This window comes from Arachis hypogaea, chromosome 17 (genome assembly GCF_003086295.3).
Source record: "Arachis hypogaea cultivar Tifrunner chromosome 17, arahy.Tifrunner.gnm2.J5K5, whole genome shotgun sequence".
NCBI lineage: Eukaryota > Viridiplantae > Streptophyta > Magnoliopsida > Fabales > Fabaceae > Arachis > Arachis hypogaea.
The window spans coordinates 91977736-91994076 of record NC_092052.1 but is presented as its reverse complement, the minus strand read 5'-3'; the positions used below and the strand labels follow the sequence as shown (position 1 = coordinate 91994076).

At 40.9% G+C, this 16341-nt stretch overlaps 1 non-coding gene across 1 annotated transcript; it reads right to left on the bottom strand.

The window, feature by feature from the left end:
- Positions 1–787: 787 nt before the first annotated feature.
- LOC112767490 (small nucleolar RNA R71) lies at positions 788–894 on the bottom strand. Its single transcript, XR_003184933.1, has one exon. It is a non-coding gene; the product is annotated as a small nucleolar RNA R71 (small nucleolar RNA).
- Between the last annotated feature and the right edge of the window lie 15447 nt (positions 895–16341).

Here is a 16341-nt window from a genome sequence, read left to right as displayed (position 1 = left end):
TTTCAAAAATCACTAACTCTTTTTTCAAAAAAATTATTTTCAAAATTTTCCCTCTCTCATCTTATTCTATTTATTTATTCATCCACTAACACTTCTCTTCATCTCACATCACTGCTCCTATCCTTACCCCTGTGTTTGGATTCTTCATTCTTCTTCACCCCTATTCCTTTTCTTCTTCCACTAACAATAAGGAACCTCTTTACTGTGACATAGAGGATTCCTCTTCTTTTCTTGTTCTCTTCTCTTTCTTATGAGCAGGAACAAGGAAAAAGGCATTCTTGTTGAAGCTGATCCAGAACCTGAAAGGACTCTGAAGAGAAAACTAAGAGAAGCTAAATTACAATAATCCAGAGACAACCTTATTGAAAATTTCGAACAAGTAAAGGAGATGGCAGCCGAACCCCACAACAATAATGCAAGGAGAATGCTTGGTGACTTTACTGCACCTAATTCCAATTTACATGGAAGAAGCATCTCCATTCCTGCCATTGGAGCAAACAACTTTGAGCTGAAACCTCAGCTAGTTTCTCTGATGCAGTAGAACTGCAAGATTCATGGACTTCCATCTGAAGATCCTTTTCAGTTCTTAACTGAATTCTTGCAGATATGTGATACTGTTAAGACTAATGGAGTAGATCCTGAAGTCTACAGGCTCATGCTTTTCCCTTTTGCTGTAAGAGATAGAGCTAGAGTGTGGTTGGACTCTCAACCCAAAGACAGCCTGAACTCTTGGGATAAGCTGGTCACGGCTTTCTTAGCCAAGTTCTTTCCTCCTCAAAAGCTGAGCAAGATTAGAGTGGATGTTCAAACCTTCAGACAGAAAGAAGGTGAATCCCTCTATGAAGCTTGGGAAAGATACAAGGAGCTGACCAAAAAGTGTCCTTCTGACATGCTTTCAAAATGGACCATCCTGGATATATTCTATGATGGTTTATCTAAGCTATCAAAGATGTCATTGGATACTTCTACAGGTGGATCCATTCACCTAAAGAAAACGCCTGCAGAAGCTCAAGAACTCATTGACATGGTTGCTAATAACCAGTTCATGTACACTTCTGAGAGGAATCCTGTGAGTAATGGGATGCCTATGAAGAAGGGAGTTCTTGAAATTGATACTCTGAATGCCATATTGGCTCAGAATAAAATATTGACTCAGCAAGTCAATATGATTTCTCAGAGTCTGAATGGAATGCAAGCTGCATCCAACAGTACTCAAGCGGCATCTTCTGAAGAAGAAGCTTATGATCCTGAGAACCCTGCAATAGCAGAGGTGAATTACATGGGTGAACCTTATGGAAACACCTATAACCCCTCATGGAGAAATCATCCAAATTTCTCATGGAAGGATCAACAAAAGCCTCAACAAGGCTTTAATAATGGTGGAAGAAATAGGTTTAACAACAGTAAACCTTTTCCATCATCCACTCAGCAACAGACAGAGAATTCTGAACAAAATACCTCTAAATTAGCAAACTTAGTCTCTGATCTATCTAAGGCCACTGTAAGTTTCATGAATGAAACAAGGTCCTCCATTAGAAATTTGGAGGCACAAGTGGGCCAGCTGAGTAAAAAGATCACTGAAATCCCTCCTAGTACTCTCCCAAGCAATACAGAAGAGAATCCAAAAGGAGAACGCAAGGCCATTGAATTAATTACCATGGCCGAACCTGTAAGGGTGGGAGAGGACGTGAATCCCAGTGAGGAAAACCTCCTGGGACGCCCAGTGATCAATAAGGAGCTTCCCTCTAAGGAACCAAAAGAATCTGAGGCTCAACTAGAGACTTCTAGAGATTCCATTAAACCTCCTTATGCCATTCATGAGCTCTGATGAGTATTCCTCTTCTAAAGAGAATGAGGATGTCACTGAGGAGCAAGTCACCAAGTACCTTGGTGCAATCATGAAGGTCAATACCAAATTATTTGGCATTGAAACTTGGGAAGATGAACCTCCCTTGTTCACCAATGAACTAAGTGATCTGGATCAACTGACATTGCCTCAGAAGAAATAGGATCCTGGAAAGTTCTTAATACCTTGTACCATAGGCACCATGATCTTTAAGGCTCTGTGTGACCTTGGTTCAGGAATAAACCTCATGCCCCTCTCATTAATAGAGAAACTGGGAATCTATGGGGTACAAGCTGCTAAAATCTCATTAGAAATGGCAGACAATTCAAGAAAACAGGCATATGGACAAGTAGAGGATGTGTTAGTAAAGGTTGAAGGCCTTTACATCTCGGCTGATTTCATAGTCCTAGATACTGGGAAGGATGAGGATGAATCAATCATCCTTGGAAGACCCTTCCTAGCCACAGCAAGAGCTGTGATTGATGTTGACAGAGGTGAATTAGTCCTTCAATTGAATGAGGACTCCCTTGTGCTTAAAACTCGAAGTCATCCTTTTGTAAACATAGAGAGGAAGCATAAAAAGCTTCTCTCACTGCAGAGTCAACCAGAGCCCCCACAGTCAAACTTTAAGTTTGGTGTTGGGGAGTCTCAACAATGCTCTGAACATATGTGAGGCTCCATGAGAGCCCACTGTCAAGCTATTGACATTAAAAAAGCGCTTGTTGGGAGGCAACCCAATTTTTATTTATCTAATTTTATTTTTCTTGTTCTTTCATGTTTTATTAGGTTCATGATCATGTGGAGTCACAAAATAAATATAAAAATTAAAAATGGAATAAAAAATAGCAGAAGAAAAATCACACCCTGGAGGAAGACCTTACTGGCGTTTAAACGCCAGTAAGAAGCATCTGGCTGGCGTTCAACGCCAGAACGGAGCATGGTTCTGGCGCTGAACGCCCAAAATGGGCAGCATCTGGGTGTTTGAATGCCAGAATTGCACCCTGGAGAAGAGCTGGCACTGAACGCCCAGAACAAGCATGGTTCTGGCGTTCAACGCTAGAAATGGGCAACAAATGGGCGTTCAACGCCCAGAACAAGCACCAATCTGGCGCTGAACGCCTAGAGTTGTGTGCAAGGGCATTTTGCATGCCTAATTTGGTGCAAGGTTGTAAATGCTTGAACACCTCAGGATCTGTGGACCCCACAGGATCACCTCAGGATCTGTGGACCCCACAGGATCCCCACCTACCTCCACTCACTTCTTCTCACCCCTCTTTCACACAATCCCATAAACACTCTTCCCCAAAACTCTTCACCAATCACCTCAATCTCTCTTCCCTATAACCACTTCACCACTCACATCCATCCACTCTTCCCCATAAACCTACCTCATAAACCCCACCTACCTTCAAAATTCAAAATCAATTTCCCACCCAAAACCCACCCTTATGGCCGAACCTTACCCCCCCTCCCATCCCTATATATAGCCCTCCATTCCTCCTCATTTTCACACAACACAACCTTCTCTTCCCCTTCTTGGCTGAAACACATCTCTCTCCCTCTCCTCCATTTCTTCTTCTTCATCATCTCTTCTTTCTTCTCTTGCTCGAGGGCGAGCAATATTTTAAGTTTGGTGTGGTAAAAGCATAAGCTTTTTGTTTTTCCATTACCATTGATGGCACCTAAGACCGGAGAATCCTCTAGAAAAGGGAAAGGAAAGACAAAAGCTTCCACCTCCGAGTCATGGGAGATAGAAAGATTCATCTCCAAAGCTCATCAAGACCACTTCTATGATGTTGTGGTCAAGAAGAAGGTGATCCCCGAGGTCCCTTTCAAGCTCAAGAAGAATGAGTATCCGGAGATCCGACATGAAATCCAAAGAAGAGGTTGGGAAGTTCTAACAAACCCCATCCAACAAGTCGGCATCCTAATGGTTCAAGAGTCCTATGCCAATGCATGGATCACTAGGAACCATGATCAAAGTAAGAACCCAAACCCAAAGAATTATATTACAATGGTTCGGGGGAAATACTTAGATTTTAGTCCGGAAAATGTGAGGTTGGCGTTTAACTTGCCTATGATGCAAGGAGATGCACGCCCCTACACTAGAAGGGTCAACTTTAATCAAAGGTTGGACCAAGTCCTCATGGACATATGTGTGGAAGGAGCTCAATGGAAGATTGACTCCAAAGGCAAGCCGGTTCAATTAAGAAGACTGGACCTCAAGCCCGTGGCTAGAGGATGGTTGGAGTTCATCCAACGCTCCATCATCCCCACTAGCAACCGATCTGAAGTTACTGTGGATCGGGCCATCATGATTCATAGCATCATGATTGGAGAGGAAGTAGAAGTTCATGAAGTCATCTCCCTTGAATTCTACAAAATAGCCGAAAAGCCCTCTCCTAGGGCAAGACTGGCTTTTCCTCATCTTATTTGCCATCTATGTTACTCAGTTGGAGCATTCATAGAAGGAGACATTCCCATTGAGGAAGAGAAACCCATCATTAAGAAAAGGATGGAGCAAGCAAGAGAGCCCATTCATGGATCTCAAGAAACGCATGAAGCTCATCACCATGAGATCCCGGAGATGCCTCAAATGCATTTGCCTCCACAAAACTATTGGGAGCAAATCAACACCTCCCTAGGAGAATTAAGTTCCAACATGGGACAATTAAGGGTGAAACATCAAGAGCACTCCATCATCCTTCATGAAATAAGAGAAGATCAAAAAGCAATGAGGGAGGAGCAACAAAGACAAGGAAGAGACATAGAAGAACTCAAGGACATCATTGGTTCCTCAAGAAGGAAACGCCACCATCACTAAGGTGGACTCATTCCTTGTTCTTACTTTCTCTGTTTTTCATTTTCTCTATGTTAAGTGCTTATCCATGTTTGTGTCTTCATTACATGATCATTAGTATTTAGTAACTTTGTCTTAAAGTTATGAATGTCCTATGAATCCATCACCTCTCTTAAATGAAAACTGTTTTAATTCAAAAGAACAAGAAGTACATGAGTTTCGAATTTATCCTTGAACTTAGTTTAATTATATCGATGTGGTGACAATGCTTCTTGTTTTCTGAATGAATGCTTGAACAGTGCATATGTCTTTTGAAGTTGTTGTTTATGAATGTTAAATATGTTGGCTCTTGAAAGAATGATGACAAGGAGACATGTTATTTGATAATCTGAAAAATCATAAAAATTATTCTTGAAGCAAGAAAAATCAGCAAAGAACAAAGCTTGCAGAAAAACAAAGAGAAAAAAAATAATAGCGAAAAAAATTTAGAAAGAAAAAGAAAAAGTAAGCAGAAAAAGCCAAAAGCTCTTAAAACCAAGAGGCTAGAGCAAAAAGCCAATAACCCTTAAAACCAAAAGGCAAGGGCAAATAAAAAGGATCCCAAGGCTTTGAGCATCAGTGGATAGGAGGGCCTAAAGGAATAAAATCCTGGTCTAAGCGGCTAAACCAAGCTGTCCCTAACCATGTGCTTGTGGCGTGAAGGTGTCAAGTGAAAACTTGAGACTGAGCTGTAAAAGTCAAGGTCCAAAGCAAAAAAAAAAAGAGTGTGCTTAAGAATCCTGGACACCTCTAATTGGGACTCTAGCAAAGCTGAGTCACAATCTGAAAAGGTTCACCCAATTATGTGTCTGTGGCATTTATGTATCCGGTGGTAATACTGGAAAACAAAGTGCTTAGGGCCACGACCAAGACTCATAAAATAGCTGTGTTCAAGAATCATCATACTGAACTAGGAGAGTCAATAACACTATCTGAACTCTGAGTTCCTATAGAAGCCAATCATTCTGAACTTCAACGGATAAAGTGAGATGCCAAAACTATTCAAGAGGCAAAAAGCTACAAGTCCCACTCATCTGATTGGAGCTATGTTTTATTGATAGTTTGGAATTTATAGTATATTCTCTTCTTTTTATCCTATTTGATTTTCAGTTGCTTGGGGATAAGCAACAATTTAAGTTTGGTGTTGTGATGAGCGGATAATTTATACGCTTTTCATTAGTTTTTATGTTAAATTCACATTTCTGGATTTTACTATGAGTTTGTGTGTTTTTCTGTGATTTCAGGTATTTTCTGGCTGAAATTGAGGGACTTGAGCAAAAATCAAATTCAGAGGTTGAAGAAGGACTGCTGATGCTGTTGGATTCTGACCTCCCTGCACTCAAGGTGGATTTTCCGGAGCTACAAAACTCAAAAAGGCGCGCTTCCAATTGCGTTGGAAAGTAGACATCCAGGGCTTTCCCGCAATATATAATAGTCCATACTTTGAACGAGTTTAGACGACGTAAAAGGGCGTTGAACGCCAGTTCTATGCTGCTGTCTTGAGTTAAACGCCAGAAATAAGTCACAAACCAGAGTTGAACGCCAGAAATATGTTACAACCTGGCGTTCAACTCCAGAAAGAGCCTCTGCACGTGTAACATTCAAGCTCAGCCCAAGCACACACCAAGTGGGCCCTAGAAGTGGATTTATGCATCAATTACTTACTTCTGTAAACCCTAGTAACTAGTTTAGTATAAATAGGACTGTTTACTATTGTATTAGACATATTTTGGAATCATCTTTGGATTATATTTTGATCTATTGATCTCGTTTTGGGGGATGGCCATTCGGCCATGCCTGGACCTTTCACTTATGTATTTCTAACGGTAGAGTTTCTACACTCCATATATTAAGGTGTGGAGCTCTGCTGTTCCTCAAAGATTAATGCAAAGTACTACTGTTTTTCTATTCAATTCAACTTATTCCGCTTCTAAGATATTCATTCGCACTTCAACATGAATGTGATGAACGTGACAATCATCATCATTCCCTATGAACGCGTCCCTGACAACCACTTCCGTTCTACCTTCGATTGAATGATTATCTCTTGGATCTCTTAATCAGAATCTTCGTGGTATAAGCTAGATTGATGGCGGCATTCATGAGAGTCCGGAAAGTTTAAACCTTATATGTGGTATTCCAAGTAGGACTCTGGGATTGAATGACTGTGACGAACTTCAAACTCGTGAGTGCTGCGCGTAGTGACAGACGCAAAAGGAGGGTGAATCCTATTCCAGTATGATCGAGAACCTCAGATGATTAGCCATACTGTGACAGAGCATTTGGACCATTTTCACAAGAGGATGGATTGCAGCCATTGGCTAGGGTGATGCCTCCAGACGATTAGCCTTGCAGTAACAGTGCATCGGACCATTTTCCATAGAGGATCAAAAGTAGCCATTGACAATGATGATGTCCTTACATAAAGCCAGCCATGGAAAGGAGTAGGATTAATTGGATGAAGACAGTAGGAAAGCAGAGGTTCAGAGGAACGAAAGCATCTCTATGCGCTTATCTGAAATTCTCACCAATGATTTACATAAGTATTTCTATCCTTATTTTATTATTTATTTTCGAAAACTCCATGACTATTTTATATCCGCCTGACTGAGATCTACAAGGTGACCATAGCTTGCTTCATACCAACAATCTCCGTGGGATCGACCCTTACTCACGTAAGATTTATTACTTGGACGACCCAGTGCACTTGCTGGTTAGTTGTATCGAAGTTGTGACAAATTATGAATTAAGATTGGAGCACCAAGTTTTTGGAGCCATTACCAGGGATCATAATTTCGTGCACCAGTTATCAAAATTCTCTAAATTCAACACAACATAAACCCTACGAAGGGGGTTTATTAGCCGCCTACAAAGCGGGCACCTCAAAGAACAACTATAAAGGAACGCCCTACACCAAAAGTTAAGCCTCCCTCCAAGAGGGTGAAAAGGGTCATTCATATCAATGAGGAAGAGAAGGGCAACCCTGTGAAGGACTCCACAAGTTTGTCATACTCTACAATGGGGATTTCTCAATCGGAGACCGTAGGAAGCTAATCTTTCTTGCGTGGTGGAGTTCTACTCCAACTATCACTTACCTTCTCTTCAATCAATTTTTGTGCACCGGAAGCAAGTACCCATATCGGAGGAAGCCATTCAGCGGATACTTAAGGTTTTGCCAGTACCGGATGGGACGAATGGTTACCAAAAAGTCCTATTGCAGCGTTGTAGACTCGGTTTTGACTGGAGTTCTATCCTTAGGGTCATTGCCCAATGTGGAGAACAATGGACCCAAGGGAGAGCCAAGGCCCGACCAAAGTGCATTACGGCACAAGCACTTACTGTGGAGGCTAGAGTGTGGGACCAAATCATGTCCCACTAGGTACTTCTGAGCATCCATAAGTCCTCAATCACAGCGGACTTGGCCCTTCTTGTCTGGTGCATCCTCACTAAGAGGCCTATCAACATTTCTTACCAAATCCGGCAAGCAATGGGCCGCATTCATACTAAGGGCAACCTCCCATTTGCTGCCTTGGTAACGGATTTGATTGCTGCCGCCAGAGTTCCCCACGAGGCTAAGGACATGAAGGCGATAATTCCGGAAAAGGGTGACATCGTCCCAAATGGAAAGTATCTTAAGCCTCCTGCGGGTACCGCAAGCCTTGACATGGCCATTCCTTCCGACATTCCAACCACTTCATCGGCACCACAGAAATCATCCTACCAATTGCTTGTTGAGCTCACTCAAAAGGTTGACCGAAATGAGCGGCGGAACAAATGCCGCTATGCTTACTTGAAGATGCTCTTGGGTTGTGCTAACCCACCTATGGAGGAGCCGAACACTTTAGCATCCACTTCGGACCAAAGTGAGGTGAGCATTCAAGAGATGGATAGTGGAAGTGTCGACCCCAATCCCACCTTGCGCATTACCGATAGCATGGAGGACCGTGCAAATGTCTAAGTGTAGGGAGGTCGTTTACCGACTTCCGTAGGTAACAACCCTTCTTTTCAACACCCAAATTTTAATTTTCTCTTATTAATTAGGATAATTTGCATTGCATGGTTAGATTTTGCATGATAGTTGTTTCTTACTAGGATTACTTAGTTAGGGTGATGATTTCTTTTGCAAGAAACCATTTTTAGGGCACCCTACCAATTTGAAAAAAAAAATTTGTGTTAAACTTGCTTGAAGGAATTAATTTTGGAAAAGGTTTTTGAGCTAAGAACACACAAGCATGTGAGTTTTGAGCCCAATTGCGTGGTTACGTCATATAACCACTTATTTTCATTCTTGTGTGTATTGTTCTCTTTCTATGATTGTGATCCTAGATTTGTTTGATTCTATATGTCCATTATTTTATGTATGAATGCATTTATATGATTGAGGCCGTTATTTCAATAGCTCACTTACCCAAATAGCCTTAACCCTTTTATCTACCATTATTAGCCAATTTTGAGCCTATGTTAAAGCCCCTTTGTTCTTTAATTTAGTACATCAATACCCCTAAGTGAAAGACAATAAATGTCCTCTGATTTGGATCCTTGATTAGCTTAGGCAAATGAGGGTGTGTGTCATTTAAGCGGGATGGAAGCATGGAAACATTAGTAGAGGTAAAAGTGTATTTTTGTAATTTTTATTGAAAATATTGGGAATCGGGTGCATACTCATGTATTGAATATTTGAACCATATGCATTGGCATCGTCTTATATAATTCATCAAAAGAGAAAACCAAAAGAAAAATAAAAAGAAAAAAAGTAGAAAAAGAAATAGAAAAATAAAAGAAACAAAAATATATAGAAAAAGAAAGCAATAAAAAGGGGACAAAATGCCCAAGGTGAAGCCAATACTAATCAATGCATATGGGTTGTGAATTGAAAGAAAATGCATGAGTGTGTGAAAAGTGAATGAATGGGTAGTTAGGTTGTTGATGAGCGGATATTTTATACGCTTTTTGGCATCATTTTCATATAGTTTTTAGTATGTTTTACTTAGTTTTTATAGCTTTTTGTGTTAAATTTACATTTTTGGATTCTACTATGAGTTTCTGTGTTTTTGTAAAATTTTAGGTATTTTCTGGCTGAAATTGAGGAGCAGGAGCAAAAGTTTGATTCATAGATAGAGAAAGCACTGCAGATGCTATCCGGATCTGACATCCTTGCACTCAGAAGAGCTTTTCTGGAGTTGCAGAAGTCCAAATGGCGTGTTCTCAATGGCTATGGATAGCTGACTTATAGTGCTTTCTAGAAATATATAATAGTCTATACTTTGCTTCGGATTAGAAGGCCCAAAACTGGTGTCGAACGCCAGCTACCTGCCCCCTTCTAGGCGTCCAGCGCCCACAGAGCAGAGACCAGCATCCAAACGCCCAAACAAGACTCCCTAGCTGGCGTTCCACACCCAGAGACCTTATAGCACGTGGATCTCATCAAAGCTTAGCCCAAACACTCATCAAGTAGGCCCGAGAAGTGAATTTTAGCACTAGATAGACTGTTTTACCCTTACTAGTCGTCTGTTTAGTATTTAAAGTGTATTTTACATAATCGTTCAAACTAGAGAACGGCCATTATTTTGAGTTTTGATTTGTATTTTACATCAGTATGAGTTTCTAAACCTCCTAGGTTAAGGGGAAGAGCCCTGCTGAGTCCCATGAATTAATAAAAGTATTACTGTTTCTTCTCCGATCCGTGTTTGATCTATTTCTAAGATGTATTCTCGACCTTCATCATGGTGAATAGGATGATAAGACAATTAGCTCTGTTCATCACATTAAGATGAATGTGCCTGACAAACACCCACGTCTACTTGGGTTCGTGTGAATACGTGACTGGAAAGCACGAGCCAACAGCTTTGTTTATACATCTCTCAGATGGCTAATCCACGAGTTCGTTGGAGACTTCTCGAGACACCAGCTCAGCCAATTTCTGGGGAGATTAGGGTCTCCATGGCATAGGCTAGAATCCTAAGAAGCAGCATCCTCTGATCCAGAAGATTCGACCTTGTCTGCGGCGTTTTGAATAGGATCGCCAAGAGAATGAACTGCTAGCGCTTCACCCTTCGTCACATTGGATGACCGCGGCCAATGGTGTTCAACCTGTAGCAGAGGAGATTAATGACCATGGCCCATGGCGTTGATCACATACAGCCTGCCATATAAGAAGATCATTCACAAATAGAGAAGACAGTTGTACCAAAGTTAATTCAGAAAGGCAAAGAAACTCCAATCCTCAACCCTATCCTTAAAGTATTAGCACCCTGTTATAATAATCTTCTTACAACTCCATATATGACATAAAATCAACAACTTTCTGATCTGCCTGACTAAGACCTGCAAGATTACCATAGCTTGCTTCAAGCCAACAATCCTCGTGGGATCGACCCTGACTCGCTCAGGTATTACTTGGATGACCCAGTGCACTTGTGGTACAACAATACGAAAGTGTGGGGATTCCTGCTACCAGTTGTGTATTAGAATTGCATAGGTTGTTGTGTGTGTTTTAGGTGAGAGCTTAGGTTAATCAAGGATTCAAATTTCAAGCTCACTTGGCCATATATGCATCCTTACATGTACCCTAGCCCCATTACAACCTAAAGATAAGCCCTCATGATGAATGTATGCATTCACCGAATAACTGTCAATTGTTAGATGAAAAAATAAATCTTGGAAAGCATGATTAGAGGAGAATCGAGTGATTAACCCTATACCTTTGAGCGACTAGAGCAGATACACTTTCGGTGAGGGTTCAATGCTCAACTCCTTATTTCCTGCCTTCACAAGCTTTCTTCTTGCAAGTTGTTTACACTCCATTGTGATAGTTGAATTGGTAGAGTTCATGAATGATCATATTACCTTGGCCCTACTCGTTCATGTATGTGTTCTTGGAAGTTGATTCACTTTTGACTAAGTAGATAGAAGCATTTGCATTAGTTGCATCCATATAGGTAAAATGCATTTCATAAACGTCATTCTCCTATGTTCTTTGGTCTTTTAATTTTTAGCATGAGGACATGCTTGGTTTAAATGTGGGGAGGTTTGATAAACCCCAATTTTGTGTTTTATCTTGTGTAGAATTTGGGGGGCTTTATCAATATTTTCTGCACTTATTCATATAAATTGCATGATTTTGTGTTTCCTTCCTATTTTTGCTTCATGGTTTAAACACATGCTTTTTTAAGCATAAAAATGCAAGATTTTAATCCTCTGCTATTACCATTCGATACCGTGATGTGTTTGTTGAGTGGATTCAGGATCTATAGAGGAAGAATGGTCTAGAAGATGAAAAGGAAGCATGCACAAGTGGAAGAGACATGAAAAATGAAGCTTTGGAGAACTGGAGGCGATGCGCACGCATGGCTGATGCACACACGTGGATTGGCGCAGCAGTGACCGACACGTACGCGTGGCTCGCAGAACTCAGATTACGCGCAAGCGTGGCCGATGCGCACGCGTAACGCCCAGCACGTGACATTATTAAGAAATCGTGACTGGCAATTTTTGGGAGGCTCTAGGCCCAAATCCAACTTGATTCTGTATGGAAAAGACCCAGGAATTGATGGAGGAAGGGGGGACTCAATCATTCACAGAATACACATAATGTTAGCTAGTTTTTTATTTTTGTTTTCTAGATAGAGAAACTCTTATATCTCTCTATATTTAGTTTGTTTTTTATCTTCCTTTGTTGAAATTCTGAATTAGGTCTTGTTAATTTTAGTTTCAATTACTTAATTTGAGTTCTCTAGTTATAATTTTGTTTAGATCTTATGTTGAATTTGTGTTCCCTTGTTATTTCCCTTTTTCTTCTCATTTTATGAACTTTTTGTGGACCTTGGATTTCTATTAGTGCATTGATATTTTCTATTATTGATAGTGTTATTTAATTTGTTTTCTATTGATAATTGTTAATGGGTATTTGTGATTTCAAATTAATTTGCAATTTGAATATGTCTTTTGTTAATGCATACCATATGTTTGATGAGATGTTTTCTTTGATTACGGAGTAGTCTTCTATACTCTTGGCCTAGGCTAAGGGTATTAGGTGAACTTGAGTCATTGGGTCTAATTGATTTGGTGATTTGAGAACCCTTGTAGTCAAATTGATACCCATTGACACCAATCTACTACTAAGCCAATTAGTAGTTAGATGGGACTTATGAGTTGATATTGATCAAGCCATTTGACGTACTTCAAGCGTTGAAGTAGACTTTATACGTACTTTAGGCATAGAAGTAGACTTAATGAGCTTGGTTGCTCATAATCGTCAAGATATGGTTATTAGATAAGGATGGACACCCCAATTCCCAAGCCTAGCCAAGAGTCCCTTTTATTATTCATATTTTGAAACCCAAAAATCCCAATTGCTTGATTCTTATTATACTTAGTTTAGTTGTTTACTTAGTCTTAGAATAGAAATAGCTTTACATGTTCTCTTGCTAGATTACATTTACTTACATCTTGTTTTAATTGCTTTGGTTTAGTTTCTTACCCTTTAAGATTTCTTGCATGTTATGTTTAGTAGTTTAAATTCTTGTTTATGACTCCCAACCCCGAAATTCTAACCAATATTGGTGCACATGTTTGCCCATTCTCTTGAGGACGACCCGAGACCAATACTCTTGGTTACTTTATATTGGTGTTGACTTTGTGACAACCATATCAAAAATTGACGATAGGGTTATATGTTGGTCTAGGACTATACTATGACCTGATATTTGTTGATAAAATCTAGACCGACCATAATTCTCTCATCAGTATCTCAGGGATCTCATGTTGAGGCGGGTGCACAGGCTCATGTGCATGCTCTCTAGTTTGCTCCATCCTCTTTTTAGTGATGGGCTTGACTTCCTCAACGGAGATATCTCCCTCTATGACAATTCTAGCTAAATTGCATAGATGACAGATGAGGTGTGGGAATGCCAACCTTGCTTTGGTGGAAGGCTTCTCAGCTATCTTGTACAATTCCTGAGGAATCACCTCATGTACTTCCACCTCACTTCCAATCATGATGCAATGGATCATGATGGCTCTTTTAATAGTCACTTCTTATCGGTTTCTAGTAGGGTTGATAGAGCGTTGGATGAATTCCATCCATTCTCTAGCTTTGGGCTTGAGGTCAAGCCTTCTTTGTTGAATGGGCTTGCCTTGAGAATCCATTTTCCACTGTGCTCCTTCCACACAGATGTCTAAGAGCAATTGATCCAGTCTCTGATCAAAGTTGACTCTCCTAGTGTAAGGATGTGGATCTCCTTGCATCAAAGGCAAGTTGAACGCCAACCTCACACTTTCCAGGCTGAAATCTAAGATTCTCCCTCGGACCATGGTGCGCTAATTCTTGGGAGTTGGATTCACACAAATGTCATGATTTTTTGTATCCCATGCATTAGCATAGAACTCTTGCACCATTAAGATCCCAACCTCTTGGATGGGGTTGGTTAGGACTTCCCAACCTCTTCTCCGAATCTCTCTTCGGATTTCCAGATACTCATTCTTCTTGAGCCTGAAAGGGACCTCAAGGATCACTTTTTTTTCTGCCACTACTTCATAGAAGTGGTCTTGCTGGGCATTAGTGATGAATCTCTCAATCTCCCGAGATTTCGAGGTGGTGGCTACTGCCTTTCCTTTCCTCTTTCTAGAGAATTCTCCAACCTTGGATGCCGTAAGTGGTAATGGAAAGAAAAAAGCAACGCTTTTCCCATACCACACTTAAAAGCTTTGCTTGTCCTCGAGCAACAATAAAGAAAAGAGAATAATAGAGTAGAAGAAGAAAAAAATAGAAGGAGAAGGAGGGATAAGGCAATTTGGCCAAGGAGGGTTTTGATGTGCATGAGAGGTGTGTGTATGACGTATTAGAATGAGGGGTATTTATAGGAGTGGACTAGGGTTGGGTTCGATCATGGGTGGGGCAAATGGGAGGGAAATTTGATTTTGAAGTAGGAAGTGATATGGATATGATTGGGCTAGGGTTCATAGGGAAGTGTATATGGGAAAGTGTGAAAGAAAGAAGGAAGAAGTGGGGTAGGTAAAGATGTTGTGGGACCCACTGGTCCTGAGAGGCTAGGAAATTTAGAATCCCTGCTCTCTGTATTAGTGTTGAATGCCCAAGGTCTGCTCCCTGGCTGGCATTCAACGCCAGCAACACTCCATGCAGAGTGTTCTATTTTCACTGCTGAATTTTTTTCTGTCACTGTTCTAACTGCTGCACATGATCATGAACCTAAATAAATAAGTTAAAGAAAAATAAAATTAAGTAAAATAAAAATAAAAATAATTAATTAAGGTTTGGTTGCCTCCTAACAAGCGTTTCTTTAACGTCATTAGCTTGATGGTTAGGTCCTTACGGAGGTTGATATCAGCTCAGAATTTCACCCCTTATAGTGAACTTTCTTCCTGTCTTTTCATGAATGAGCTCCACATGCTCTAGAGACAGCACACGACTCACTGTATAGGGTATGACTGGCTTCTTGGTAAAGACAACTCTCATGCCAGGTGAGAGGCCTTCAGTGGGGACTTTCTTATCCCTCCAGCCTTTAGGTACTTTCTTTCTAATACCTTTGTTCTCAGTGCTTGTTAATGGCTGCCCAATAGCAAACTTAGAATTGATGTTTGGGAGCTTAGTAAAGCTCTACACTGAAATAGATTATTGGAACACCAGGTGTTGTACCATTGTCTTTTGCTTATCAGAGGGAGAATTGGGATTGGACATCTTGAACAAGATGTAGTCCTCTCCTAATTGGAAAACCATTTCTCCCTTTGCCACATTAATCATGGCATTTGCAGTGGCTCGGAAAGGTCTTTCGAGGATGATAGAATTATCCTCATCCTCTCCTATGTCCAAGACTATGAAGTTTTCAGGGATGTAGTAGTCTTCAACCTTTACCAAGACATCCTCTACTAAGCCATACGGCTTCCTCATTGACTTGTCTGCCATCTCTAGTGAGATGTTTGTAGCTTGTACCTCAAAGATTCCTAGCTTCTCTATTACAGAGTGTAGCATGAGGTTTATACTTAACCTTAGGTAACACAGAGCCTTCTTAAAGGTCATAGTGCCTATGGTGCAAGGAATCAGAAAGTGTCTAGGATCTGGAAGCTTCTGAGGTAGCTTCTACTGAACCAAAGCATTTAGCTCTTTGGTAATCAGTGGAGGTTCTTCCTCCAAAGGCTTTGTACTAAATAGCATGGCATTCAACTTCATGAGAACTCCTAGGTACCGAGCAACTTGCTCTTCCCTAGTGTCTTCATCCTCATCAGAGGATGGGTGTTCATCAGAACTCATGCATTGCAGAAGTGCATGCAAAGGAACCTCTATGGTCTCTATATGAGGCTTGGCTTTCTTTAGTTATTGGATAGGAATTTCTTGACTGGGTGTTGAGTACTCAGAGGGTGTGCCTTTACTTGCATTCAACGCCAGCTCTGATGGCCCTTTGGGCATTGAACGCCCATGTTGTATACCCTTTCTAGCGTTAAACGCCAGTTTCCTTACCATTTTGGGCATTGAACACCCAGCAAGGATGTTCTGGCTGGCGTTCAACGCCAGCTTCCCTGTTTGTTTGGCCATTGAATGCTCAGTGAGGGCTTCCTCACTGGCATTCAGCGCCAGGCTCTTAGCCAGTTTCGGAGTTGAACACCCAGTGATATGCTCTTCACTGGCATTCATTGCCATCCC